Below are 27,429 nucleotides of genomic sequence, written 5' to 3' on the forward strand. Positions count from 1 at the left end.
TAATCCCCTTCTCCAGTCCCTAGATGAGAATATAATTATGACTGCACAGCTTCCCTTCTCCAACCAGCTGCCCCAGGTTTTCCTCTGGGGAAGCACAGTTTTCCTCTAATCAGTCTTCTTCAAGAATGGACCCTTATGGGCTTGAGTCAATTAGCATCTTCTATTCCCCTGACCACTGTTATTGATTCCAGCATAAGCATGTGGTCTGATTTGGACAAATGAAACTCAGGAGATATTTCCTGGGGGATTCTGGGAAAAAGTTTCATTTTTCTCCTCTGGGAACAGACTCTTCCTCTAGATGGTGGGTGTGAGGGTATGTGTGAGCGTATGAGTTCTGGAATTTGCTAAAGCCACTGCTACTACTTGATGGGAGCTGGCCTGGGACAAAGTCAACCACAGAAGAGGGCCAGGCAGAAAATCTTTTAAAAATTGTATTAGTTTCCTAGAGCTGTCATAGCAAGGTACCACAAACTGGGTAACTTAAACAACAAAATTTGTCTCCCAGTTCTGGAGGCTATAAGTCTGAGATCAAAGTGTCAGCAGGTTGGTTCCTTCTGAGGGCTGTGAGGAGAATCTGTCCAGGCCTCTCCTGCAGCTTCTGGTGGTTTGTGGCCATCTTTGGCGTTCCTTGTCTTGTACATTATCTTCCTGAGCTCTGCCTTCATCTTCACATGGTGTTCTCCTGTGTGCGTGTCTATCTCTGTGTCCAATTCTCCCCTTTTTACAAGGACACCAGTCATATTGGATTACGGCCCACTCCAACTACCTCCTTTTAACTTTGTTACCTCTGTAGAGAGACTATTTCCAAATAAGGTCACATTATGAGTCCTTGGGGGTTGGGACTCCAATATATCTTTCTGAGGGGGTAGGACACAATTCAACACATAACAAAAATGGAGCCATCAGTCTGAGAATGTGGTGGGTCAATTAATCACACAGAACCTGAAGACTGCCCTACCACTGGACTTCTGAGTGATTGGAGCTATTAAATACCATTTTTACTTTAGATTGTCTGGGTTGAATTTTCTTTGTTTGCATCTGAAAAGCTCCTAATTTTTCTAGACAGGCAACAAGGGAAATATTTTAGGACTTTTTTTTTTTAGGACTTTTTTTTAAACAATGAAAAGAGTATATTAGACTATAATTATGGCTCTCAAAGAGCTGTTCCCAGACCAGAGCATCAGCATCTCCTGGGAACTTAGTAGAGATGCAAATTCTAAGGCCTCAGCTCAGACCTATTTAATCAGAAACTCTGGGTGTGAAACCCCCTGTATTTTCACAAACGAGGCAGGTGATTCCAAGACCTGGTCGAGTTTGTGAAGCACTGAACTGTAAAATAGACTGTGGTTTGATAGGCAAAAGCTAGAAATACTTTTTTATTCATGGCACAACCACAAAGGACATCATTTGAGGAGCAAACGAGCTGAGGCAGGAAACCATTCCATTGCCCACTCCACTTCTTCCCTTCTCTGTGAGTGTGCTTGTTTGTTTATTTTTGATTGTGGTAAAATATTATAAAACATAAAATTTACTATTTTAACCCATTTTAAGTATACAGTTTTGTGGCATTAAGTACATTCACAATGTCATACAATCATCACAACCGTCCATCTCCAGAACTTTTCAACATCCCAAACTGAAATTCTGTACCCAGTATACCCTAACTCCCCATTTCCTCCTCTCCCCAGCCCCTGGTAGCCTTTATTCTACTTTCTGTCTCTATGAATTTGTCTATTCTAGGTACCTCATGTCAATGGAATCATACAATATTTTGTTCCTTTGTGTCTGGCTTATTTCACTTAGCATAATTCTTTGAAGTCTTATCTTTTGTTTTGTAAATGCCCAAATCAAATGCCCTCTGTCAGCTTCAGCTTGTAACTCTCAAGTTTAATCTGGTAGGGCAGTCATCACTTTCCTTATCTAATACATTGACTAGATAAAATTTTCAAAGATAATGTACCACCCCACATTTTGAAGCTATCTCATCTGACCTTCTTTTTTAAACATTTAAGGATAAAGAACCAGCTTTCAGGGGATTTGGGCATCCATAAGATTAGCTGAGTATAACACCCCAGCTTGGGTTCAGGAAAAAATTTCTGTTCTGAGTACTCCCTAAATAGTTTGGATTTCCTCTAAGAATTTGACCTTCTATTATGTTGAGCCTGTAGTAGATTGTAATGAAAATCTGGAATTTACTTTTAAAGAGGCAAACTACTTCAAGTTTTCACTGTGGCTCCAGCTCGGGGATGTCCATGGTGTGAGGTGACCAGTGCTGCACCTCCACAACAATTCTAGAGCTATGCAAACTGTGCCACCCTAGTATCCCAATTTCAAAAGTCACATGAGATAATTTTGCAGAAGATGCTACTGCTTACAACTAGTATAGGTTCCAACCTGTAAATTCCAAAATAAAATTCACTCTCTTAGTACTATCTGGTTAACACACTTATTTTTACTTTTTATTATGGAAAATTTCAAACATAGACAAATGTGAAGCTCACGTATGCGTGTCAACTTCATCAGTTATTCACATTTTGACAAACATGTTTAATTTAACACCCCCCCAACACACACATACACACACTTGTATTTTGTTTGCTGAGTATTTCAGATGAAATCCCAGATATTATCTAATTTCACCTGTACATTCTTAAGTATGAATATTTCTCAGGTAAGAACTACTTTTTACATATCCATAATACCATTTTCATTCCTAAGAAAATTACTCTAATGTTTTCTAAGACCCAGTCCATAATCAAATGTCTCCAGTTGTTTTAAATATGGTTTCTTATAGTTGTTTTTTTGAATCAAGATCCAAGAAAGGTCCACAGATTGAATTTGGTTGTTACGTCTCTCCGTGAAGTTACCTCTCTCAGTTTATGCCACTTGTTGAAAGAACTGAATTGTTTGTGGAGTATACTTTTCCAGATTCTGTATTTGATTATTTCCTTGTGGCATTGTTTAACTTACTTCTCTGTCTCTTGTATGTCCTGTAAACTGGGATTAAATCCTGGAAGCTTAATGGGTTTGCATTCTTTTTTTTTTTTTTAACTTCAGCAAGAATATTTAATAGAGGGGGCTCTGTACTTTCTATTGCAACAAATCAAGGGCTGAACATAGTGTTTGACTGTCACATTTTTAGTGATGTTAAGGTTAATCAGGATATTTAGCTGTTTTCTGCCTGATTCATCTTTTATAAAGTTCCCCAATCAATATTTCATCCAGTGACATCAGCAGCCATTGACAATCAATTCAGGATGTATCAAGAACTTCAAGAATATTCAATTCCTCTGAGTCCAAATACTATTTCTAGAAATGAATAATAAAGGAGAATAATATATGTAACAAAACTTTAGGAACAAAGATGTTTGTTGCAGCATTATTTAAGAAGAAAGAAAGAGAGAGAGAGAGAGGGAGGGAGTGAGGGAGGAAGGAAGGAAGGAAGGAAGGAAGGAAGGAAGGAAGGAAGGAGAAAAGAAAAAAAAGGAAGGAAAGAAGAAAGGAAGGATGGAAAGAAAGAAAGGAAGAAAGAAAAGGAAAAAGAAAAAGAAAAAATCTGACAATACAAAGAATAGAGACATGGTTACTTAAACAACTGTAAACCCCATCATGGAATAAAATAAGTATAGGATTGAGTGCTTTTCTGATTTTTTACTGTTTCTCATAATTTCCAATTTTTCAAAATAAATAAATGCATTACTTTCATCAATTTAAAAAAGTTATAACAAAAATTTCTTAGCCAGATGGCATGGTACAGCAAAAGTCTGGCTATCTGAGAGTAAAGGAGAATCGAAAAAAATTATTTCTAAAATCATTTCTGGATGTAAAATTACATCATTCTCAGTCCCTTCTAGTGAACTACAACTCAGAGTAAAGCTTCTGTCACTGTGCAGGCCACCATCACTGAATCCTGATGACCTTGCCCTCCTTGCCCCAAGACTAACCACTCTGCCTCTCTCCTACCCAAAGCTCTATCTTGGATAAAGATCCAGTCAATTACTTGGTCATTTCAGTAGGTGTCCCTGCTCCTACAGTTTTTATGGACTCTAAGCCATTGTCTTTTTGGGGGTCCTAGGATGGTATTTTTAAATATTGGGGGGACATATTCTTAATTGACTGAAAACATTAAAAAATCAAAGACTGCAGAATTATGATGTGAATAATATAGCACACAGAATGATCTGGATCAGACATCTTGAGTCTCCTTTCTAGATTTATTTTAAAATATTAAAAGGTAAAAACATAACCTCTACATATGCTGTTTCTTCTGTCAGGAATGTTCACCGCTCCTCCCACCCGCCGGGGTTAACTTCGTTTCATTCCTCAAAATTCAGCTGAACCATCACTACCTCAGGAAATTCTTTCTGGATGTCTCAGACTAGATTTGGTGCAGTTTTATGTTCCTATAGATACTGGTTCCTTCCTGTATTGCAAGGAGGCAGCTGTACACTTGTAATGAGATAACATCTATCTACCACTCTGGATTGTATGTTCCATGGGGGCAGGGACTTTGTCTGACTGCTCACCTGGGAGTCCCCACTTTCTTATTCAGTGCTTGATACATACTAAAATATTCAATACATATTTGTTGAGTGAATGCACGCATTTTTCCATCAAAACCAATGGGTTGACTTCAACCATGGTTTCTACTAGTAAGATTGAATTGAACACAATACAATGCCATATGTGCTTGACTCAATTAAGAGGTCATTGTAATGTTTCTTCACATATGTGCTAGTTCTAGATCCATATCCATTGACAACACCATGAGTATATCACTAGTGTTCCACCTCCTGCAAGTTCATCTCTTCTACATGAATTCTCCACTTTGTTGAATAGCCTCAGTTTTGACATGTTCATTCTGGACTATATCTAGCTACACTTGCTCCAAGTGTTCTGAAGTTGTCTGAAGTTTTTGTCTCTTAGTCTCAGTCAACAGTTCCTTGAACCAGAGAATATTTTTGTTTCTTTCAAGTAACACAATAAATAGACAGTGGATGAGTCTTGGTGGTTGGTTGACATTAAGTTATCTAACATACTTAAGTATCTGTAAAGTAAAACGTAACTTGATCATTTGATAATTGTTTCAAAACTGATGAATCGATTTTCTCTAAGGTGGTTATTTCTAACCTTTGGAGATTGCAATCACCTTTTAGAATGATGAAAGCTACAGAATTCCTGGAAAAATGCTCATTAGTAAACTGCAGGTTTAGTAACCTTGGACCATGGTTTATATTGAGCAGAATGCGTAGAATGTAGTGTAAAAATATACTTCTTTGATCCAAGTCCATAATGGGTGTGGTGTGTGATCATTTTATAAGTTCATAGTCCTGAGATGCTATATAAACCTGTGTTCTCTGAGTGGCAATTATTTGAATAATTTGGGAGATTAGAGGTGGAGAAAGAAGTTAATACTAAGTACCTACCACATCAGTGCCTGCATTGTGCTGGGCCCTGTATACACATGATCATATTTCATGACACAGCAGCCCTGGAGACAGCTGTCATTGACTCCATTTTACAGCCAAGGAAACTGAGGCTCAGAGGACTAAACAACTAGCCTGAAATAATACAATTACTAAGGAGTGGAGCCAAGATTTAAAGCCAGGACTGAACAGTACATATGACCCAGGATTCTCTGCTATATCACATATCTCTCAAACCCCAGCCAGACTTTGTGTAATTACAGCTTTCAAACCTCACTGTGGGTTGATGTGTAGAAATTTTACTCACAGGTCTGTAATACACCTTATTCTTTTAGGCACCAATACTTGGAGTGCACAAAGTATTAAAAGTGTCCCTGGGTATGTGTAAAGGAGTATTTTGGCAATAAGAATAGGAAAGTAAGATCTTAGAATAAAAACAAGAAAGATCTTATTTCTTTGCCATTCATCTTAGACAAAGCTGTAAATTTCCATTTCTATTATCATTATTATTAGAAAAAAAGCATCCAATACAGAGTTCTAATCCCCATTAGACTCAATGCCTTCCTTTAAAACAAAGAGTTTGTTTTTTTAAGATCCTGCATTAAAATTCATAGATTACCTACCTAAATACATTATTTCAAAATAATTAATATACTTTAAATATGAAGAAGAAAGAAAAAAGAAATTAAATTATACTAAAAGAATGTGTATTTCAATATGTAGATACTCAGACATGTCTAGACTAGAAGACATAATGAACTAATCAGTTTTTTGCACCAATATGTAGAATCACACTTACAGATACAGCCTAATCCTAGAGTGTTATTTTGAGCATCCAAATACCGTAAGCTGTGTTGCTAATGGGGATGTGATTTTCTGAAAAGATGAACAATTCTCAATGGAGTCTCAAACAAAATGCAATGCAGTCTTTTCTAAATCTATATGATAGTTGCATTCCTGGAAAATTCAGTGCATATTAAAATTTGCAAATGTTACTTTCAGTTTATATGTAAAACAGAGTCCTATAAATGCAGATAATTACAGACAGATGTCCCCCCTATATCAATGTCTGGTAGGATATTCTAAAGTTATGAGGGATGTGGGACAATTCTTTGCATTACAGGGCTGCCCCACAGGCATTGTGTAGGCATTCTTGGCTCCTGCCCTCTAAATGACAGTAGTGCCTTCCCAATTGTTGTGTTGACCAGAAACTTTCTCCCTTTCCCCTGACCACATTTCCAAAATTTCTCACTGGGAACAACTGATGTGTTAGGCACTCTACTTAATTCCCTATGAATATCATTAATAATTTCTTATTTTCCCCCATTCAACAAACATTACATACCCTTTTATCTGCTAGACATTGTGCCATGATGTGGATATACAGCTGTGAACAAGATAGTCAGTGGTTCCTGACCACAAAGAGTGAATGATCTAGCAGAGGGGATGGGTGACAAAACCTTACAAACAAATGAATATATAGTTACAAACTGTGTCAAATGGTATGAAGGAAAGAATTGGATACTATGAAACAGAATAACACTTGAATTTAAAGAAGAGTATCAGGAAAGTCTCTAGGAGCCAGCAATTTAAGCCAAGACCTGATGGATGTCAAGGAGGCAACCATGTGAAGTTATTCTGTGCTTTTCATGGAGGAAGAAAATGAAGCCTGGAGAAGTAATCAGCCCGAGGTCACACTGCTTCTAAATAGTTGAACCTATTTGAACCCAATTTTCTCTAGTTCCAAAGGCCATCAACTTTACAGATCAAAAATGGATGGATAATTTCTCCAACGTAGAGATGCAAATGGCCAACATGCATACAAGAAGATGCTCAACACCATTAGTCATCAGGGAAATGCAAGTCAAAATAACAAGATACCACTTCACACGAGAACAGCTATACTAAAAAACATAATAATAATAAGTGTTGGAAAGGGTGTGGAGAAATTGGAGCTCTTGTACATTGCTAGTGAGACTGTAAAATAGTCCAGCCATTGTGGATAATAGTATGGTGACTCCCTGAAAACTTAACCATAAGGTTACCATATGGCCCAGCAGTTACACTCCTAGGTATATACCCCCCAAATGGAAAACAGTTACTCAGACAGTTCCTCTTTCACAAATGTTCATGCAGCACTGTTCACAATAGCCAAAAAGTAGTTTAAAAGCACCAGGTGTCCCTCAGTGGATGAATGGATGAACAAATTGTGGTATATACATATAGTGGGATATTCAGGGAGATCAGCTCGGTGCTTTGTAACCACCTAGAGGGGTGGGTTAGGGAGGGTGGGAGGGAGACACAAGAGGAAGGAGATATGGGGATATATGTATACATATAGCTGATTCACTTTGTTATACAGCAGAACCTCACACAACATTGTAAAGCAATTATACTCCAATAAAGATGTTAAAATCTAAAAAAAATAATAAGGGCTTCCCTGGTGGCATAAGTGGTTGAGAGTCCGCCTGCCGATGCTAGGGGACACGGGTTCATGCCCCGGTCTGGGAAGATTCCACATGCCGTGGAGCGTCTAGGCCCGTGAGCCATGGCCGCTGAGCCTGCGCGTCCGGAGCCTGTGCTCCGCAACGGGAGAGGCCACAACAGTGAGAGGCCCGCGTACCGCAAAAATAAATAAATAAATAAATAAATAAAATAAAATAAAAATAATAACTTTTAATTTATAACACACACACACACACACACACAAAAGGAATGAAGTTTTAAAATATGCTACAACATGGAAGAATCTTGAAAACATTCTGCTAAGTGAGAGAAGCTAGACACAAAAGAATACATATTGTATGATTCCACTGAAATGAAATATCCAGAATAGAGACAGAAAGCAGATTGGTGGTTGCCAGGGACTGAGGCAGGAAAAGCGGGAAGTAACTCCTTAGTGGGCAAGGGGGTTACTTTGGAGTGGTGGAAATGTCTTGGAACTAGGTCAGGTGGCCCTTGTACAACACTGTGAGTGAACTGAATGCCACTGAATTGTTTACTTTAAAATGGCTAATTTTATGTTTTGTGAATTTCACCTCAATACAATTTTTTAAATGGATGAATACTCTTGCCTTTTTATATTTATATTCCATCTGCTTTGGAAAAGACCTGACTTGTTTATGTCTTTTCTTCCAGTGTGAAGTTATATGGCCAGGTAGAGAATGTTACTCACCAGGAATTTTCTCATGAGAAAATCAGTCAGAATAATAGAGAAACTCTACTTCTCAACCTTTGGACCTTTCTGAGCTTCCCTTACTGGGAGGCAAGGGAGGAGCAGGGGCTATGGTGTCAAGGGATCCCAGCCACTTGCAGGCCTGGTGGGCAGATGACACAGGTTGTGGGGGACCTCCTCACTGTCACTGGAGGGGAGGAGAGAGGGAAAGGGCTGCGTGGTGGGAAAGGAGCACAGGACAAATTAGGGCCAGCCCGTGGTGGTCTGAATGGGATTTGAGGGAAGCTCTCTGTGGTATGTGCTGGGAGAGACCTCAGAGACCCACTCTCTGGAAACACCAAGAGTAAAGTTCTACATTATTTACAAAAATTTCTGTTGATACACATTTGTTTTCTCTCAGAATGTGAAGGAACATGTAAAGACATGAAATGCATTTGGTCACAGGTAAGAAGTCAAAGTTGAGGGAATTCATGCCCTCAGTTTTCTCTGTGAAGGTGGAAGCTATGACATGAGTCCATGGAAGGATTTGGCAGAAGGCGACCAGTACCAGTTAGTGAGGATACAGCTGACTGGAATCCAATTTTCTACAGCTCCGTGTTGCCTGCTTTCTAAGTCAGGGTTTACCCCTGTTAGTTATTTTGAGCAGCAAAGGATTTAATACAAGGAACTATGTGCTTAAAAATTCACAGGAAGGCTTCAAGCCCAGTCCTCAAGATGGGCTTTGAGGAACAATGAAGAACACATCGAGGCATGACTGGTGTGCCAGGAAGCTGCCACAGCCAGGGGAAAGGAGCGTCTAGAAGCTGCCCTAGACACTTTGCCTGTAGGCCACTTTCCCTTAGCTGCAACCCAGTGCTCGGAAAGCTACTCAGAAACATGGGCTCTGAAGCAAGTAGTGATTATTCATCTACACAAGCAAAGATGAGTGCTCTGTTTATGCTCTGCCTCTGGAGGTCAAGAGTGAAACTGGGTGGGCTGATGCTGTCACAAAATCCAACACATCTTCAGTGACTTGTCAGTAGAAACAACCCAAACAGGGTCTCCACCTTACTCCTGCCTTCCAGAATTGTGCAAGGGTACTTAACGAGCCCAAGTGGAATTGTACCCAAAAGTTGAGCTGCAAGGGATCCTGGAAAAGCTGTTGTTAACTTGAGGTTGTTAGTTGTTAGTCTTGAGAAAGGCCTACTCGGAGGTCAAAATGGACTGTATGTCAATCCACAGTGTCTTCACACCTTAGCCTCCCTTTAGACTATTCCTTAATGTTAAAGGTGTTATAGAATGACAGTGGATCCAGGTTTGTATAGAAATTTGGAAGCTCTAACTCTTGTCCTCAGTGTCCTGTGGGGCTATGTGAGGTATTGATCTCTTCACTGAATTCCATCTATACTTAAGAGAATCTGAGAATTTTGGAATAAAATGGAGCATCATTTTGTCCTCGTATTAAAGTCAGAGAAAGAAAACTCAGAGAATCCAAGCCCTTGATGCTCATATTCTAAATTGCAGCACTCAGACACAGAATATCTCCACGTAGAAAGTAGTTGCTGTTCAAGAAGGAAGCTCTTAAAATCATATTTTCATAGATTTTGCAGGAGCTCAGGACTACACCATTGGAGGGATAACCAAGCAGTCTTTTTGCGCCTGGGGCAAGTTCCAACTGCCCCTCCAATTTGCCCCCCTAATTTGCCAAACCATGGGAAAACAAACCTGCAATTAGAGTTGTATTTTTAAATCGTCTAAGTCTTATGTGGCACTCTCTCCTCCCATACACAGTCTCACCAAAATGCTGTTATTTTCACAGAGGAAATACAAAGAGTGGGTTTAAAATGACAAGTCACAGTTTAAGTCAGTAAAAGGAAGTGGGTTCTCTGGGGCAACCTCCAGGCTGGACTCTATGCAGTTGTCCAAACCTCATGATGCCACAACATCCAGCACCTGGGACAGCCATGGCCTTCTCCTGAAATGGGAAGACCCCAGCTTCCAGTTTTTCTACACAGATTCATGGTTCCTTATTGGTCACTAGACGTGTGTGCACGCTGCGTGCTTTTGTTTGGGGCAGATGAGGGGGAATTTTGGTCCCTGGCTCCACATCACTTAAATGTCAGAAATGTTCTCATTGCCTCTGTTGGTGAAATGAACGTGATCCATTCCCCACTGAAGTTCATGACATTTTATCTGTTCTAGAAATGAGAGAAGACAGGGCCCTGTGGGATTCATGCGCCTGTGCTGGGATTTTCACACCAGTCGCCATGTTAACATGAAGCAACAGCTGGGTTGAAGATAGCTGATAAAAATAGCAACCTTACTATGTGAGCAAGCTGCGTGGAAAAGATGGGAATGAAGTATTCAACGCAGGGTAGCACGTGACCTTTTCTGATTCCAGAGCTGCGTCTCTTGGAGTGCCCACTTTTTCAGAAAGAGCAAAGCAAGTTTTGTTTCCACCGAAGTGTTGTGGAGGAGAACATAGAGAGGGGCAGACTGTTCCCTCTGTTCCCTACTCCCCACTCATAGGCACCTGGCACCCTTGATCATTAAACTGGTAGATCACGTAATCTGACGGTGTAGTCCTTGAACAATTGAGTTCAACACTGGGAACTTGGTTTTCAAGGTTGCTGTATGTTGCTGCAGAAACTTCCTGCTCTTACCCTATCTTTCCATTCATTAAAGTGTAGCTTGCAATTGAACATTCTGACATAACATAGCTCAGATTTTTGGCAGTAACATTAACCATATTCAAGAGTTTCCTTCAGACGATGTTAAATTTTTCATATCCTCATGAATGCTTACCACCTTCTTTTAATAACTTGAAAAAACAAGCTTCTCTCAGGAACTTCATTGTTCCAATATTTTCCCAGCACACATTTACTTTCTTTTAGAAGTATGTTAGATGTGTGTGTATTTATAGAGTCAGGGTCTACTTAGGTGGGTTAGAATTCAGCATCTAACTTACAAAAGTCAGCAATATGAACAGATCTTAGAGAAAGTTATTAGAAGTCTAATATTTTCTTCATAAGTTCTTATTTTTCTCCTTCTATGCTATTTGGTCATTTCACCACAAAATTATATTTTGTAAAAAAAAAGGGTACATTCACTAACTCTAACCTTGGGGTTTGAAAATAGCCTTTTACAAAATTTGTAAAAAATTTACAAAGGGGAGGTGGTAGAAGGAGGGTTTCCTTCCTTTCCTCCATAGTGAAAAAATTAGTCTTACTATTTACAGTTATCTTAGGAGAAAATTTTTAAAATGGAAAATGAATTGGTTTAAATTTCTAGCTACTTAGACAACTGGAAAATTTTAAAACCCATTCTTATTAAGATGCAAAGAAGTGCCAAAGGCAATGCAAAGCTCAAATGAATTTGTAATTTTTAAGTGCCCACACAAATGGGAAGTTTTTGGATGGCAGGTGGTTTAGAAAGTTCTCTAATTCTCTAATTCAAATGTGGTGACTCTTTGCAGGCTGAATTACAGCAGGATGGTTACTGTTCCCCAAAACTTTAAAAAGTATTTTGTAATAGAGCACAATGTGGTTAACTGAGATTTTAACCCAAGTTATGACATATTTGAGCCCAACAAGCTCCACTTCAATTTGCAGATTGGGATCTGGTTGTGTTTCTATATCACTGTTCTGCCCCTCAGTCCTAATGCACAAGGTATAAGCTCGCCCAGGGCCGTAATAGCAATGGTATCAGAGACTTACTTCACCTTGAATTCACACAGCAAACTCTCGTGTCACCTATTCCACAGATAATGAAAGTGATGTTCAAAGAAGTTAAGGAACTTGCCTGAGCTCATATAACTGGACGGGCTTTGAAACCCTGGATCACTGCCTCCAGAGTGGGTATTACAGCCATTCATACAAGTGTGCATTTGCTACCTAAACTGTTAGGGTTTATATCATGTCACTTGCTGGAGTCTCTTGTCTTTGTGTGAATTAAAATTAAATTATGATGATTTTTATTGACTTCTTCCCCCAAACATGTGTAACACCAAACAGAAAGTAAAAGATCACAGATGGGATTCTAGAATATAATTGCTCCAACAAATGATTTTTATAAAGGTATCAGGCCCAACTTGCTTGGTTAGCTAGATGCTAAAATTGAATCGCAGAAGTTGGGCAGCTTCTGAGGAAATGCGGCTGCTTCCTGTGTGCATTTGTCAAGCCTGCTGTGGCTTTACCTTCCACCCCCCCGCATCAGGCCAGAGTGTGTGCTTTGGCAGACAGGCAGTGTCCAGGGAGGCTGGCAGCCCAACAGTGAGAGCTGGGGAGCACTCGCAAAGCCCCAAGATTAGGGGCATGTGGGCGCCCTTATTTCCCAGAGGAAAAAAATACTATGGGAAATGTGAGCCAACAGCCAAAAGTACTTAGAAGTCAGAGGCCTGGGTGGATAAAAGTATGTAGTGAGAAGGAAGAGAATTAGGGGAGGTAGGTGGATAGAAAGACTGAGAGGGACTATGGAATCTAGAGAGATGTGTGGAAAAGCAGAGGAAGAAAACCATGTCTGTGAAGGGAAAGGCCAGTGCAAATTAACTGGCATTGAGAGACAACTGCCTCAGTGTCCAGGGATATTCTGGAGCCCTCTCCTACACCTCTTGTTTTAGTCAGGCCATTCTTACTTGAGGGTGCAGAGAGATCTTTAAATGAACCATTTTTAGTTAAATAAGAGAAATATACTGCCTCCAGCAGCCACTGTGGGGAGGGTAGGTGGGCACCCGCTTAGGAGGCAAATGGAGCCAAGACCCAGATGAGAGCTCACCTCTCTCCAACGCTGCCTCCCTCTCATCTTGGGAGTGGACTTCTCTGTCTCAGACCTCTCTCTCCGTGAGGCAAAAGATGCGGTGCCTGGGCTTTGGGCTCTTTCCTGTCCAGCTTCCAGACCAGAGGAGAGAGGCCTCTCCATTCCCTCCCCCCTCCCCCACTCTCCCCTCCCCCACCCCTCCAGTTTGAAATGTCCTGGGAGGGTAAAGTCATGTGCCCACCTCCTGGGCCAACCCCTGCAGCCACGTCAGGTGAGGCACTACAATTAGCTCAGCTTTGGCCTTGTGCGCCTCTATGGGGGAGGAGGGGCAAAGCCTTTTACCCGGTGCTGGGCAGGTGATAACTGTATAGGTCTGCTGTACTGTCCACATCTTTTCATCATGTCCTGGCAATGGCTTGATCCATCAAAACTCAGCAGAGAGCAGCCAGGCTGTCCTTACTTGTGGTCACATCAGGATCTCAGTGGGTGGAGTCCGTTTGCATAAAGTATATTAAATTACATAATTCATTTGATTTGCTTTGTTTTTTGTTTTTTGTTTTTTTGCGGTACGCGGGCCTCTCAGTGTTGTGGCCTCTCCCGTTGCGGAGCACAGGCTCTGGACGCGCAGGCTCAGCGGCCATGGCTCACGGGCCCAGCCGCTCTGTGGCATGTGGGATCCTCCCAGACCAGGGCGCGAACCTGTGTGCACTGCATCGGCAGGTGGACTCTCAACCACTGCGCCACCAGGGAAGCCCTCATTTGATTTGCTTTGAATCCCAGTGTTTAATTTTATTTGAAATTTCAAATAATATTGAAGAAGGGCACACATTTATCAAAAACAGGGCATGGATTAAAAATATTTGAGAAACAGCATTGTAAGGGGGAGCTTCTCCCACTGTCTCACCAGCAGCAGAATCCATTCCTCTTTGAACAGAGTCCCACTTGGTCTCTTTAGTTCTTTGCGGGGGGATATGAGCTAAAATGTCAGCCATGTTCAGAGGGAGTAGGGGAGAGGGAAGGCACCGCCCGTGAACTGAGTGCCTACTGGGTACCAGGCGCACGATGTGCACTTTCCTAAAGTGGCCCCACCTCTTCCTCTGGCCTCCCAGTGAGGGGCGACCTCTCAGGCTCTTTGTCATGGAGGTACCCGCCACAAGACTAGCATCTTGACAACTTGCTTAGACTCTCTTTTAAGATGCCTCCGATTGGTAGTGTATATATGTCCATGCAATTCTCTCACTTTGTCACAGCTTACCCTTCCCGCTCCTCATATCCTCAAGTCCATTCTCTAGTAGGTCTGTGTCTTTATTCCCATCTTACCCCTAGGTTCTTCATGACCTTTTTTTTTTTTCTTAGATTCCATATATATGTGTTAGCATACGGTATTTGTTTTTCTCTTTCTGACTTACTTCACTCTGTATGACAGACTCTAGATCCATCCACCTCACTACAAATAACTCAATTTCGTTTCTTTTTATGGCTGAGTAATATTCCATTGTATATATGTGCCACATCTTCTTTATCCATTCATCTGTTGATGGACACTTAGGTTGCTTCCATGTCCTGGCTATTGTAAATAGAGCTGCAATGAACATTTTGGTACATGACTCTTTTTGTTTTTGTTTTTTTGCGGTACGCGGGCCTCCCATTGCTGTGGCCTCTCCGGTTGCGGAGCACGGGCTCCGGACGTGCAGGCCCAGTGGTTATGGCTCACGGGCCCAGCCGCTCTGTGGCATGCGGGATCCTCCCGGACCGGGGCATGAACCCGTGTCCCCTGCATTGGCAGGCGGACTCTCAACCACTACACCACCAGGGAAGCCCATGACTCTTTTTGAATTATGGTTTTCTCAGGGTATATGCCCAGTAGTGGGATTGCTGGGTCGTATGGTAGTTCTATTTGTAGTTTTTTAAGGAACCTCCACACTGTTCTCCATAGTGGCTGTATCAATTTACATTCCCACCAGCAGTGCAAGAGTGTTCCCTTTTCTCCACACTCTCTCCAGCATTTATTGTTTCTAGATTTTTTGATGATGGCCATTCTGACCGGTGTGAGATGATATCTCATTGTAGTTTTGATTTGCATTTCTCTAATGATTAATGATGTTGAGCATTCTTTCATGTGTTTGTTGGCAATCTGTAAATGTCTATTTAGGTCTTCTGCCCATTTTTGGATTGGGTTGTTTATTTTTTTGTTATTGAGCTGCATGAGCTGCTTGTAAATTTTGGAGATTAATCCTTTGTCATTTGCTTCATTTGCAAATATTTTCTCCCATTCTGAGGGTAGTCTTTTGGTCTTGTTTATGGTTTCCTTTGCTGTGCAAAAGCTTTTAAGTTTCATTAGGTCCCATTATACACTACCAAACGTAAAATAGATAGCTAGTGGGAAGCAGCCGCATAGCACAGGGAAATCAGCTCGGTGGTTTGTGACCACCTAGAGGGGTGGGATAGGGAGGGTGGGAGGGAGGGAGATGCAAGAGGGAAGAGATATGGGAACATATGTATATGTATAACTGATTCACTTTATTATAAAGCGAAAGTAACACACCATTGTGAAGCAATTATACTCCAATAAAGATGTTAAAAAAAAAAAAAAAAAAAGATGCCTCCGAGTTTGCCTCGTGGCTAACAGTCCGTCATGTCTGAGTCAAAGTGCAGAGAGGATGGATGAGATGTGTTGGCAAAACTGAGTGATAAAGACACTCCTTTCTGTTCTGAAATCTTATTAAGTTTCTGAGAGTTTCTTCAGTCATGAATCCACTAGAGAGAACTGGCCAGGCTGCAGCCCTGAAAACAACCAGCCTGTTCCCACTTCTTGCCCGGGGCTAGTCTCAACAGAAAACAGTAGAGCGAAGAGCTGGGCGACCACAGGCAAGACGCTTCTCCAGCCATGTGGACTTCACTGCCTGTGGTCCCAGTGATGTGACAATGCTGAGCTGCGGAGGTTTTAGTGAGGGACGGAGTTTCTGGCACATCACCCGGCACATAGGATGTGCTGAATGCATGCAGCCAGTGTTACAAAGGGAAGTATAAACATGTGCCAACTTATTTTTGTGTTATTTATTTATTTATGCCCTTAGCTTGGAGGCCCAGTTTTGCTCAGCTTTCTGGATGCTGGCCAAGCTAAATTAACACTCTTATCTTCTGGCCTCTGCAGCTGGCAGCATCCCCTTAGGTCTCTGAGGTATTTGCTTTAGGCCACGTCCTGGCCTATCCCAGGCTGTCTTCTGCCAGGAGCCCCTCTGCTCACCTGCAGATGAGACCACCCTGGGCTTGGTCAGTCAGTAGGGCCAACAGAGCCCCTGATTCTATGTAGGCAAAGGAGCTCAATGGGGAGGCCCTGGGCTCCGCACAAGATGGAAACACAGACACCTTGCTGTGAGAGTGAAAGAAGGGCTGCAAATTCTCAGAAGAATTGTCTCTGCTGGGCAAAATTTCACCCTATTTTGCCAGAGTGATGGACACTCGACTAGATGTATTTGATTCATCCAATCTCAGCAGCCCCCGGGAACACTGCCCCACGGTTTTCTCAGGCTGTGCTTCTCAAAGTCTGAAGTGCATGCTAACCCCCTAGGGACTTGGTTAAAACTCTAATTCTGATTCAGTAAATCTGGGGTGGGGCCTGAGATTCTGCAGGTCTAACAAGCTTCCAGGCGGTGCCCACGATGCTGTCTGATGATCACGTTCTGAGGAGCTAGGCTCCCACACATTATTTAGCAAACTTTAGTCATTTTTTTGTTACATGTCATCTATTTTATTATTTAGCTAATACTTTTCTTTAAACTGACCTACCTTTTAATTTCAAAATCTGGATATTACCATGAAATCACAGCTTTGAGGAGTGATTTTTGTTTTAATACACCTTAAAATGAACACATAACTGTTAAAATAAGAAGTATATTCCTACAATAATTTCATGTTCCAACAATGGTATAGCAGAGCATCATGTTCTAAGAAATACTGGTAATAGGAGTTCTGGAGAAGACTATAGCCCAGACTGCCTAGAACTTGTTCTTTGGACTCTTCAATTTCAGCAATCGATGTTTCTGCAGAAGCACTGGGGATTCTGGAAGAAAATCGAGGTGACTTTTGGATGACGTATTAACTGCAGCAGAGAGCACCTGTCTGTCTGTGCCCAGCAGGCTGTGTGGGAAAAGCGCCCTCCTCCCAAAAGCAGGAGTACCTGGAAGGGTGGCTGGAAGCAGTGGCTTCTCATCCAAAGCTATATCCAAATCACTTTTTCTCCTTGGCCACAATTTTGTGAAAACCTGTGGAGAGACTAGAGAATAGAAAAAAAAATTCCCTTTTGACTCCAAGGTACTTGTTTACAAAGTAAAAAGTCCTTGGCGAATCATTTAATTTATAATTAAATCTAATAATAAGCCATTGTGGCTAAATTAATTTTGAGCTAATTGCATGGGAACTCCGTGTCCTATATCACTTCTGAACAAAAGAGCTTGCTGTCATACAATCTGACTCATTCCAAGGCCAGGCCTCCGGGCACAAGCTCCAGGAGGCCAATGAGTAAACACTTCGTTAAGAGAGTTAGTGCTCAGGACTCACAGGGGCAAGAGACACGTGCAGCTCCCGGAGACTGCGTGTGGGTTGCTCACCAGATATTGGTTTTCCGCTCAAAGCACCATCCTCTGGACAGCCCTTGATGGAGGCAAATCTTTCCACTAGAACTTGGTCTGCTCTGGCCATGGCCTGGAAGAGCCAGTGTTCAGGCCACAGTTCTTTAGTCCTATGAACACCCTGATGTGCCAACCCCCCCCACAAACAGGACCTCACTTCATCCCCAGCCTGAGAGGTCTGTGGGTCTCCCCTTTCTGTTGATGCAATAAGGAAGGTCACAACCATTCCAAGTGGTTACCCCAAGGCCAAATACGAAGGAAGGTGCAGAGCTGGAGTTTCCACGCAGACCCAGTGAGTCCAGTCATTCTGTCCCTTCATGGAAACGGTGAGTATGAAGAGCCCCTTCCCCATGCAGGTCCCCAGATCTCCCAGTGAGGATTTCTGAAGTTTCTCTGGAGGTTTCCTCCTTTGACTTTCACGTTTGATTCTGGTTCCCAGTTTGGTTGATATCAGTCACTCACACTTGCGTGTGAATGATTCTGAGAACAAATTTTGGGCCCTTGTGCTCTAGGGTGGTGGGATTGGTGGTACCCAAGGGAACCCCAAGATATGAAAGCCTTAGAAAGGGGAGGCTGAGGATGCCAAGGGCCACACTCAGTCTTCCTTCCTCATGCCTGGGAGTCTTTTCTCAGATTGCTGCATTTCTGGGTTTGATTTACTTATGCAATCAAATGAAGCATCTCCATTTGTCTGTAAATCTCTTTCGGTTGCATTTAAGATCTAACTCAATTTGCCATTAGGCGATTGTATTCAGTAGAAGAAGACACAGGGTTATTTGCCCACGAAAGGACAAGCCCTGTGCATCCAATATCTTTGGAAGTAAGGCTCCAGAGATATGCAAGTCTTAATTTTCACCAGCAATAAGCACCTGCCTGTGGGTGGTTTCAACCACATTAGATTAGCAGTTTTTCTTGGTTGTACGGTTTGAATTATTGAGATGACCTTTGATAGGATTCACAGATCAGATCATGTCCTTTGTAGGGTTTTTGGAGTGATGCATTTTGACTTGGATAGGTCTTGCACGATTAGGTCAATGATAGTGCTCCGTGTTTCCTGTCACCTTGGCCTTCCTCATGGAGACAGGTTGTGTCTGAAGGCAAGCACAGGGCCATTGGTCAGAACATTTGCAGTCCTGGGAAATCAGCACAGTGAGGCAGTTTGCCTGTGTTGGGGCCTGGGGAGCATGACATTTATGCTCCTGAGCAGGATGTAATTTCCAGCTGAATAGCCCGGGCACTTACCCAGACTTTACTTTGGCCCCAGCTGTGTGTGTTAAGTTCCACCGACATCTCTTTTAAAAACTCCTAACAGCAACCGGAATTGATGAGACTGTCTTGCTTCTAACCAAATGCAGCCGGTGGCATCAGCAAGAAAGGCAATCCCAGCACACGGGGATCGCAGGGGCCACCTCCAGTGGCGGACCATGTGCTTCCACAGGGGAGGAACGGCCAGAGCAGCACCCTGAAACATTTGTTCTCCTTTGTCATCTGATGGCTTATACTCTGACCTTCCCAACAGGCTGCAAAACAGTCATGACTGCTTCCCTGGGAGAGGTGACATTTAAGTGGAAACACTATCCTTTGTCGACAAGAGGCCGCAGGAAAAAGGTCATAGTGTGGACCAATGCAGAGCTGCCTTGTGACCCCACCTGGAGCCCTTGCCCCCTCCCCATTTCACTATGGGTGGAGGGAAGGTGGTTTCTCACATTCACAACCAAAAGTTGAGGTCTTCACGTCTCTCCCTTGCCCTGACCTAATTCCAGCAGAATCTGGTTTCATCTCAGTGTTGCATGCCTCCCTAATAATGGGAGGGAGGAGCTATGCAGCCTGTTATGAAATAACTTTGCTCTTGGCCAGCCAAACACTCCTGGGCATAACGGTTCTTCCCTTAAGTTTAGTCATATCTTCCAGCCCATACTGGGTCCTCAGAGGATGGGTTCCTCAACGGGAGAGTGTCTTTCATTGTAGTTCTCATCTCTGTACCACCCCTTCCAGCCCCTTGAATCCTTGACCCTCCTGAGACCGAATGTCTTGGTCCCCTCAGCCTCCCACCTGCCAGCCAGCTCCAATCCTTGGGCGGAGTATCTGAGACCCACCTCTCGTGTGTTTCTCGTGTGAAAAGAGAACCTGGTCATTTGGGTTTCCTGGCATCTTTTATTTGGAGAATTGTCAACTGTATGAGTCTGTGAGCTGAAAAACCACCTCCGCTCCTAGATACTGGGATGGTCAGATACTTCTCCTCCTAGCCTGCCTTGCATCTGGGGCTCAAAGTGGGGCCTTGTCTCATTGCCAGGCAAATGCACCAGTGAAGTGACTCAGGAGGAAAGAGTTGGTGGTGGCTGCAGTGGAGGTGGCAGCCCAGCACGGCTCCCAGCAGTGCTCAGGGCCAGTGGTGGGGCTTCCCCATCAGCCCAGTTCTGCGGTGTGCTTTGACTTGTTGTTCTTCAAAGATCAGCTTTGAACCTGCCCTCTGGGCTTCCACGCAATTCTGTTAGTTGTCCTATATGGTTTTAAGAGACTTAAAATTACAAGACCTTTCTTGTAATTTAGCCAGAATTGGTTTCTGTTGATTGCTACTAAGAACTTTGTTGTGAAGAGCATCTGTTTCCCTCCCCCTGAGATTTCCTTTCTTTATCCTATTTTCCTTGTTGGCCTGCAGCCTCTACACAAAGAAAGAGACGAAAAAAATCATTTGAATTTCTGATGGATTTTTTTTAACAGTGACAAAAGTCTTCAAAAAAGCCAAGGCTTTGATTTCTTCAACAAATAAATTGAAGGGGAGGGGAAGAGAAGAAGGGAAGCAAGCCTCTTGGAGAAGCCCATGTGCACCATGACACCAGAGCAGGAGCGCCCAGAGCATGGAGGGAACCTGGGCAGATGGGCCACAGGTTGTCTCCCAGAGCCTCAGGGTGGGACAACCAATGTTTCTGTGCCAGGGAAGGGGGAGGTGCCTGAAACCAAGCTGAGGAGTCTTGGTGGTGGGATAAAGAGGACACAGAGGGATCTACTTGGATCTGGCAGCCAGAGAGTAGAGGGGGCATAGACACAGGTGTAGAAGAATAGGTGCCGATGTCGTGGGGCCAATTAGCACTGGACATCTTGGTCACAGCCACACAGTGCCTCCCACCCATAATGCAGCCTCCTCCCACTTAACACCTGGAGAAAAGGGAGGGAAAGAGGAATGGGAAACAAAAATCCCTAATTTATTCCGTTTTTAACCAAAAGGCACTAAGAAAAATCTGGTAGTGACTGAATGTAAACAGGTAGTTGGGAACAAAGTTAAGCTAGATAATAGAAAAATTTTGCATGAGTCTGCAAAATATATACCCTTCTCACCTCCTGGGGTTATCCTAGCTTTGTACGTGGTAGGTTTTGGAAGAGGGTGGAGAGCGAGGATAGAGAACCATCCTTCCTCCAACTCAGCTCTGTCTTTCTCTTGAAGAATTCCAGGCTTTCTGAGCTTGATGAGGTCACATCTCTGAACTTGTTGGCAAGAAACACATGACTGCAAATTGGCCTTGAAAACTATTGCCTACAGGTAGGTAATCTAGAAGGTCCAGGACCCTTTTTCTGGGAAATTCTCTGCTTTCCTGGGAAGAAAAAATGCTGCAGTGAATGAAAACGAGGTGAAACAAAACCAAATGCATTTCCACCCGCCTTCACTGCTTCAGCCTCTGTTTTTTGGAAGCTCAGACCCAGAGGTTGTTGAGAGCCCGCTGAGGAAGTTCTTCCAAAAGATCAGCATTCTTGGGTCATCGGGGCTAGCCCCGGAGCCCCTGTTGCCATTGCAGGGCCCATCCTCTGTACCCTCCAGTCTCACATTGTTCTAGAAACATCTCTGATCAAGTATGAGTGGACAGTTTGCCCTCACTCTGCCTCTTGCTTTCATGGCATCTTCCTTGGACCCCACAATGCTTGGGCTGATGATATGCATCCTCCCAGGGTGTCTGCTGCTTGGTACCCTCCACTTTCGAGGACAGACACCCTTCCAGTTGTGAACAAGGCCAGGGTCTTGGTGCAGGCCCTAGGTAGGCTCAGCTTGCTCCAGGAAGCCTCACTTTGTACCATATTCAAGGAACCTTCTCATGAGGCACTAGCCTTCCACTGCAGCGGGCAACTTGCTCGTCTCAAAAATGCTGCAGGTTTTCTCACCACCGTGCAGTTAGCCACATTGTCTTCTCAAACTAGAGTGCCCAGCACCCCCACCCTAGTCCCTGCCTCCCACCACAGGATGTCCTGGGCTCTGCTGATGACCAGGCTCCACGGCATGGAGAATCTAGGGCACAGGGAGTGTTAATGGTGAAGTCTGAGAAACACTGTGCGCTGCAGACCAATCCATTTCTCTAAAATGGGGCTGTGAGTCAAGGCGTGGCTTGGGCACTGACCAGATGTGTGACGTTGATAGATCATCCAACCTATTGCAGCCTCTACCTCCTCTCCTATGAGCTGCTGGATCTGGATGGAGAAGCCCTGTCTACCCCACTAGACTGCTGCTGTGATTCTGGGCTTGCTTCCAAGATGGCTCACTCATGTGTCTTGCCATGTAAAATTTTCCATAGCACTGCCTCTGTGTCCTCACAACATGGCAGCTGGCTTCCCCCAGAGTGAGTGACCCAAGTGAGACGGGCAGAAGCCACCATGTTTTAAAACCTAGATTCAGAAATGACATACTATCACTGGGCCTTATTCTATCAGTCACACCGAGCAACACTGATGCATTGTGGGAGGATACTACACAAGAGCAGTGTAGTAGGCTGGCTGTCACAGTGTGCCCTGTCTAAATTTATTTACGCTCACCTGCGTTATCAAGAAATAAGGATCTCAGGAGTGCCTTCCCTCGGGGTCTATATCCCGCCCCTTTGTTGCCCAGGATGGACGGGTCCCATGGAGCTGGATACTAGAGAAAATCCTTGCATGAAGTGGAGCAATGTTGGGTGCAGAGCTACCATGAACAGGAGCCAAGAAGGGGATTTGACAGCCAAAAGCCTTGGAATGTCTAGTGGCCTGTCCAACGTAGGAGGGCCGAGTGGGAACTAAAGCTGGAGCTGAGTGTGGGAATACATTACTTTTTTGAAGGAAAGATAAGTCTTTCCTAGTTGCCACTTAAATGTGTGTTAAGATTAATACCTTGAATAATACTAATGTGCTTTCTTTTTCCACTCCTTCTTTGTGATTTTTTCTTCTTTAGCCATGGTTTCCAACACTTTCATGAGTAGTAGCTGAGATACAGGAGAGAGGAGAAACTGGCATGAAGGGAGGACATTCAGCTTCGCGTGTCCAAACAAGCTCCAAAACAATAGGCTCGAAAGTTAAGTTTTCAATGGCAAGATCAGGCCATTGAGAGAAGAAAGGTTTTCCTAAATTCAAATAGATATCTTTTAAATATAACAATCTTGGAGGATGAACATGGGGTTTTCACTAGAATAGGGAAGAATGGGCAGCATAACCTAAGAGCTGTTCCCAGCCCCACAGGAAAGGGAACAGCTCTTCTTAGGCTGGGATGTGGGGGTCAGACACTAGAGACATTTTTAGTCAACAAAATTAGATGAAGACACTGTAGTCAGGGCAGGAGATAGCAGATGGCCTGAGGAAGAATCCACAAGCTTGTGCTCCACTTTTGGTTTAGAATTCCAGGCTGAGAGCACCCTGCAGGGTGACCTCCACCCACATGGGTGGCTTCAGTAGAAGGGATATGCTTGTGTGGAACGTTTAGGTGGAGAGGGAGTCTGAGATGCCATAGGCCATGTTCCCTGGAGCCGGTGAGTGTCTTGTGTGAGATCCTACATGTTCTGTGTAGGTTGGGAGTGGGAACAGCAGTGCTAAGAGGGTGGAGGGAGAGGAATACAGTTGCCTGTTAGGAGACAAGACCCTATAGCTGAGGCCAAGGCATGGTCATGGTCAGTAGTAGCGTGGGTCCAGGGATGGAGCTGACCTGCAGGGACCATGGCTGACCCCACATGCCTCTCACACAGTCTGACTTGAACCTGGAGGACAGGGAGTGGACCAGGTGGGCTTACCCTGCTGCCATGAGGAACGGAAACAACTTCTTGACCATCCTTTGTGGGGACAGAAAGACTTTTGAGAGGATAGAAATATGAAAGGGACTTTAACTTAGTTAAATCCTGAATTGCCAGAGTAATTATGAGAAAGAGATTAAGTCTTTAAATGGGAGTTTACTTTGAAACAGTAAGATTGCTTTTGTTTGTTCATTTGTTTTGTTTTCTACTTTCAGCAGAATAGAGTCTTGAAAGACAGCTGAGTTTGATTAAGTAGAATTTAGCATTTCCACCATGGGATCACAGTGGATGCATTTTAAACCCAGTATACACCCAAAGGATATGATATGAAGCGGGAGGGAGGGGTGACATTATTCAGCCTAAGGAACAGAGGTCACATGACTAGTAGCTGCTGTTTTACTTTGAAAAACCTTGGAGGGTCTAGACTATATCAAGAATGCCTGTAAATCAACAACAACAAAAAGAACAGCCCAATTTCTAAATGCGCAAAGGAGTTCAACAGGCATCTCATGAACAAGATACATGAATGGCCAATAAGCACATGAAAAAGTGCTCAACATCATCAGTCATTATTAGAAAATGCAAATGAAAACTACAATGAGATACCATTTCACATCCACTAGACTGAATAAAATAAAATACAGTGGATGCTGGGAAGTACGTGAGCCAACTGGAACTCCATCTAGTGCATGGACACCTGTTCTGCAGCCTCTCACAGTGGGAAACATGTATCCACATATGACCCAGCAATTAAACTCCTAGGTGCCAACCCAAAAGAAATGAAAACATATGTCTGCACAGAGACTTGAACATGAATATTTATAGTAGTCATATTCATAAGAATCAACCAGATAAAAAAAATATGGTATAACCACTTAATGGAATATTACTTGCAATAAAAAGGACCACTAAAAAAAAAAAAAAAAGGACCACTTACTGTTAAATCCACAACGTGGGTGAATTTCAAAAACATTATGCTGAGTGAAAGAAGCCAGACCCGAAAGAGCATATACTGTACAACTCCATTTATATGAATTTCTAGGACAGGCAGACTGATCTACGTGGATAGAAGTCAAAAAGTGATCAGGGGCACGAGGGCACTTTCTGGGTGATGGGTATGTTCTATATGTTGTTTGCAACAACCATTGGTTGTCACATGGGCATATACAATAACCAAACCTCATCAAACTGAACACATTATATCTTAATTTAAAAAAAATTGATGAAAAATACCATTTTCTCAGAGTCTTGGCCCAAGTTCTTACAGCAGATTAGCCAGGCAAACAGAATTAACATGCAAGTCCCAGAAGGCTCTGCATCTTTGGGGGTGCACCTTCCCTCTGTCCCTTGATCCATTCGAAGTGTATTCACACACACCGGGCACACACACACATCCATGCACACACACTCTCTTTTATGCCCAGGGAGTGTCCCCTGCATGTGCCCGCCTCCCACAGGGAGCCTGCAGGATCAACCCCCGTCCCCTCGCCCACTCTCTGTCCCTCTGCCCCCCCTGCCCACACCCTCATCCCCTCTCCCATGGTCTAACTGCACTAGAGTCATCTCCGGTTCTAAACCTCAGCACACCCTAAATCATAGTTTGTGTGTGTTTTTTTCAGTGAAATACGGATGCTTTGGAAACCACTTTCCCCTCTAAAGGCCTCCTTCTTCCTTGTTAACTCTGGGCTGAGCTATTTCATAAATAATGCAGTTCTCCTCTCATCTCAGTTACAAATGTGGATGTCTCCTTGTTTTGAAGGATCAGACTGGTCTCCTTGTTTCTCCAGTCTGGCGGCAGCCACCCTCACGTGGCCCTGGCCCTTTCTGCACAGGAGGTGGCCGTGGGCTCTGTCACTTTGTTAAAAGTGGGCTGAGTCCCCTCTGCCCCCTCCTGCCGAAAGCACAATGGCAGCTCTTCCCTCTCGTCAGCCTGTGGGTCTGCGTGGAGGTTCCTTTGTGTACCAGGTCCCAGGACAGTGGCCCTTTCCACAGAATCAGTGCACACCCGTCACCAGCCCCAAGGGACAAAGGTCTCCAATATCAGTGTCCAAATCTCAGTCGTTCAGAGCCCCTGCCTACTTTACTGTAGAAATTTCCAATGCTCAAGTTCTCCAAATATTTACCGACCCAGCACCAGTCAAACCCAAGGCTTGCTCCCCACCCCAGCTGGCAAAAAGAGAAGTCCACCAAACCAGGCCTTGTCCCCATGCAGTCCCTGTCCCCACTGCCAAGCTCTGTTGGGGGTCTTTGTGAGGCTGGGCTTGCCTGGGGCTGGAGGCCAGGGCTTGCCATCCTTCCTGCTGGGCCCCATCTGGGGAACAAATAGCATCCTCTGTCCACCTGCTGAGCCCTGTGCCAGGCTCTCCCCTGCTGGGGGTGGAGGCTGCCCTGGAGTCCAGCCCATCTCCTTAGAACTTCTCACTTTTCTGTTGTTCACCTAAGGTTCCTGGGTCCTTGGTGAGGGGCCGTGCCCCCGGCCTGGTCCCATCTGCTGACAGCAGCAGCAAGGCCCCACTCCTGAGAGGAAGCTAGCCTCCCTGGACATGGCTGAAGGAGGCCAGTGGGCAAAGCGCCTGCGTGGAGTAATGGCTCAGGCCACTGACCTGTGGACGGGCTCCCAAGAAGTCAGCTTGTAAGGTGAGACCCTCTCAGTCCCCATGACCGCATGGCCTACAGTCCTGAGGTGGTAGAGTGGGAGTCTGCAGAGAAGCAATCCCACCGGACACAGTGGTGCCCCTGCAGGGCCAATAGCAGCTCTTGGTTGAAGACAAAAGGCTCCTGGGGGAGGTGGGGCATCTCTTCACATGTGAGATCATGAGCCACCTGCAGGGCAAGGCTCACCTGGGCTGGTGGCACTGTCTTCACAGTTCCGGCCACAAGCCCCAGTGATTGTGATTGCTCAGGGGAAGCTAATAATCTGATGTAGTGAATGACAGATTACAGGCCACCCTGCATTTCTATATTTTCCACTGTTGAATTAAAAAAATCCATTTCTCAGCTTCCCTTGCGTTTCGGGTACAGGCTGGGGGACAAGTGGGTCTGCTTTGTGCTCTCTGAGATAGTAGAGAGCACAGACTCACCTACAGGCACCTAGGAGGCCTGGGACAAGTGCTGTGGTGATAGCAGGGACCAGCTGAGCCTCGAAGGATGAGCCAGCTCATTGAGTGAGGGAAGGTACTCCAGCAGGCCACACAGGCAGAGGAAAGGGGTGGTGACATCAGAGGGCATGGAGGCCCATGGGTGGTCACAGCTGTGGTCCAGGTAGGGGTAGGTAAGCCTAATCTGGAAGGGATGCTGTGGCTGGAAGCCGTCTTCTGCAGGAGTCATTCCTGGATTGGGCCACTTCCCAGCCCATCCTTACGCTGTTCTTTCTGTTCTGTTTAGCCCCTCCCCCATCTTTGTCTCTAGGCTCAAAGCTTGCATCCTCCTTTCTAAATATTGCTTGG

This window comes from Grampus griseus (genome assembly GCF_964374135.1).
Source record: "Grampus griseus genome assembly, chromosome: 2".
In the NCBI taxonomy this organism is placed as follows: domain Eukaryota; kingdom Metazoa; phylum Chordata; class Mammalia; order Artiodactyla; family Delphinidae; genus Grampus; species Grampus griseus.